Source organism: Pipistrellus kuhlii, unplaced genomic scaffold (assembly GCF_014108245.1).
Source record: "Pipistrellus kuhlii isolate mPipKuh1 unplaced genomic scaffold, mPipKuh1.p scaffold_m20_p_3, whole genome shotgun sequence".
NCBI classification, from domain to species: Eukaryota; Metazoa; Chordata; class Mammalia; order Chiroptera; family Vespertilionidae; genus Pipistrellus; species Pipistrellus kuhlii.
Genome location: NW_023425529.1, coordinates 46,060,682 through 46,063,736, shown reverse-complemented (window position 1 = coordinate 46,063,736; position 3,055 = coordinate 46,060,682).

Below are 3,055 nucleotides of genomic sequence, written 5' to 3'. Positions count from 1 at the left end.
AAGCGTGTGGAGGAGGCTGAGGGGTCTGGGGGGACCGGTGAGGGGTGGAACAGAAGCCTGTAGCACAGGTAGTGATTTGGGGGAAGAATCTGTGGAACATTCCAGGACCACTACATGGGGGTGGGGATCTCTGGTGCTTTGCCTTATTCACACACACGCTAAGGTGGCCAGTGGTATCAGCTCCATGTGGGACCGACGCTTTATATACCATATGTCGCATTCTCAGAAATAACCACGAGGTACTTTTATTTTCATTTTACGGGAGGGTAAACTGAGGCTGGGGAGGGTCACCTCACGTCGAGTCCCGTGCCCAAGGTCACACAGCGAGGACCGCAGCGTGGGATTCAGTGGCCGTTGTGCGGGGGCCATGCCGGGGGTCTGCCTCTCCCTCCCAGACATGCCGTGAGGAGCTGGAAGGGGCCCTCTGCGCCCACCCAGCCCCCTCCTTCCGGAGTCCAGCAGGGTTCAAAGAAGGGGCTGGGAGGCTGGGGAGGGGGGACCCCTGCCCCCACAAGCCTCCCTTAGCCTGGCCAGATGCCTTTGGGGCTGGAGACAAGGGCCGGAGAATGGGGCTGCCATAAACAGTGTCCGGCTGCACCGCGAGGCTGTAAAACCAGCCGAGCAGAGGCTGGAATGTGAGGGATCCAGGAAGGATTTTCCGGCAGGGTCTGGCCTGATAGCATCTTTGGGGCCCCGGGGTCAAAGGGGAGCCCGCCTCCCTCCCCTCCCTCCCCTGGCCATCCTGCTGCTCCCTCTCTCCCCCTCCCTGCCCCGCGCCTCCCATGTTTCTGTAGTTGTGTCCATGTGCCTCCACCTCTGCTGGATCCCTCTCGGCGCCTTCCTTCCTCTCTGAGGGTGCCACAGCCCCTGGGAGCCTGCTGGCCATAGCTTTGGGGTTTCTTTGCTTTGCTCCCTCACCTGTAAGGTGGGGAATCGTGCCGGCACCTCTCTCGAAGGCCAGACGGGGTAATATCTGGGAAGCACAGGGGCAGTGCCTGGCTCACATAGAGTGCTATGTCATGGTCTGTTGATATAACAAATACCAGTGTATTTGTTTATTCCTGTTTCTTCTCTCTGCTGAGGGACCCAGGCTAGTCACGGGCCTTATCCCCCCCTCTCACAGTCTTCATCTGGATCCTGGAGGGGACGTGGCCGAGGGGGAGGATGGGTCTAAGGACAGAACCCATGCAGAATGTGCACCGGTGCAGGCGCCTCGCCTGGCTCTGCAGACCAGGCAGCCATCCCGCTTCTGGCCAGCAGAGGGCAGCAGAGGCCTGGGCTGTGATGCGCAGGAAAGGGTGTGCCCCAGCTCACCTGGCCCTGCTGAGAGAAGGCATGGAGACAGTGGTTCTCAACCTTCCCAATGCCGCGCCCCTTTAATACAGCTCCTCATGTGGTGGTGACCCCCAACCATAAAGTTATTTTCCTTGCTACTTTATAACTAATTTTGTTACTGCTATGAATCATACTGTAAATATCTGTGTTTTCTGCCTAAACCGGTTTGGCTCAGTGGATAGAGCGTCAGCCTGTGGACTGAAGGGTCGCGGGTTCGATTTCGGTCAAGGGCATGTACCTTGGTTGTGGGCACATCCCCAGTGGGAGGTGTGCAGGAGGCAGCTGATCGATGTTTCTCTCTCATCGATGTTTCTAGCTCTCTATCTCTCTCCTTTACTCTCTGTAAAAAAATCAATAAAATATATTTTTTAAAAATTTTGTGTTTTCTGATGATCTTAGGCGACCCTGCTAGCAGTTCTCAACCTGTGGGTCGCTGCTGTAGAGCCTAAAACACAGATATTTACATTATAATTCATAACAGTGGTAACATTACAGTTATGAAGTAGCATCGAAAATAACTTTATGGAAAAAAAAAACTTTATGGTTGGGGTCATCACCACGGGAGGAGCGGTATTAAAGGGGCCCGGCATTGGGAAGGCTGAGAACCACTGCCCTGAGGACTAGGAGGAGGAGCCGGGGCTGTGTCTCTGGTTGCTCTTGCCCCCGTGTCTGTGTGAGTGTGAGGGGGTCGTCCTGCCCTCTGGGTACCCAGGCTGTGGTGTGGACAGGGCAGGGGACTGTTTTAGAACACACCAGAACCACCAGAGTGCATGCTGGAGCCAGAAGAGACTCAGAAACTGTCGAACGGCCTGATTTCCTTCAAACGAGGAAGCTGAGGCCCAGAGAGGGCAAGCGGCTGGTTCAGGTTTGCACAGCGAGGTTGCTGCAGAGCATCCGGGCCCCTCTTCTGTGGCTCCCCCAGGGCGTGCCTGTGTGCAGCGTGACCTAGGCGTGTGCGTGCGTGCGGTGTGTGTGTGTGTGTGTGCGTGCGTGTGTGTGTGCGTGCGTGCGTGCGTGCGTGTGTGTGTGTACGTGTGTGTGTGTGTGTGTGTGTGTGCGTGCGTGCGTGCGTGCGTGTGTGTGTGTGTGTGTACGTGTGTGTGCGCGCGCGGGAGCTCGAGCATCCAAAGAAGTGCCTGCTCAGGGCCCGACCCCGACGGCTGCCCCGGAAGTGGTCCTGTCTCCCCTTCCGGCCCCCCCCCTCTTCCTCAGGCCCAGCTGCGGGGGGAGATCGCCTTCTTCCCCAGATTCCAGGTCTCTGGAGCTCCGGGCTCTCATCACAACAGCAGCAGAAACATGTGTAGAAGGTCATTGCCACATGGATCGGGTCACTTAATGACTTAGTCCTTCAACAGCCCCACCAGGAAGGCTCAGTGGATAGAGCATTCTTTTTTTCTTTTTCTTTTTTAACTTACAAGTGGGACCTGTTATTTTCTCTATTTTTTAAAAGTATATATATATTTTTTAGCTGTGTGATTTTGTTTTATTAAATTATTTATTTTTATTTTTATTTTAAAAATATATTTTATTGATTTTTCACAGAGAGGAAGGGAGAGGGATAGACAGAAACATCGATGAGAGAGAATCATCAATCAGCTGCCTCTTGCACACCCCCTACTGGGGATGTGCCCGCAACCATTGTACATGCCCTTGACCGAACTGAACCCGGGACCTTTCAGTCCGCAGACTGACGCTCTATCCACTGAGCCAAACTGGTTTT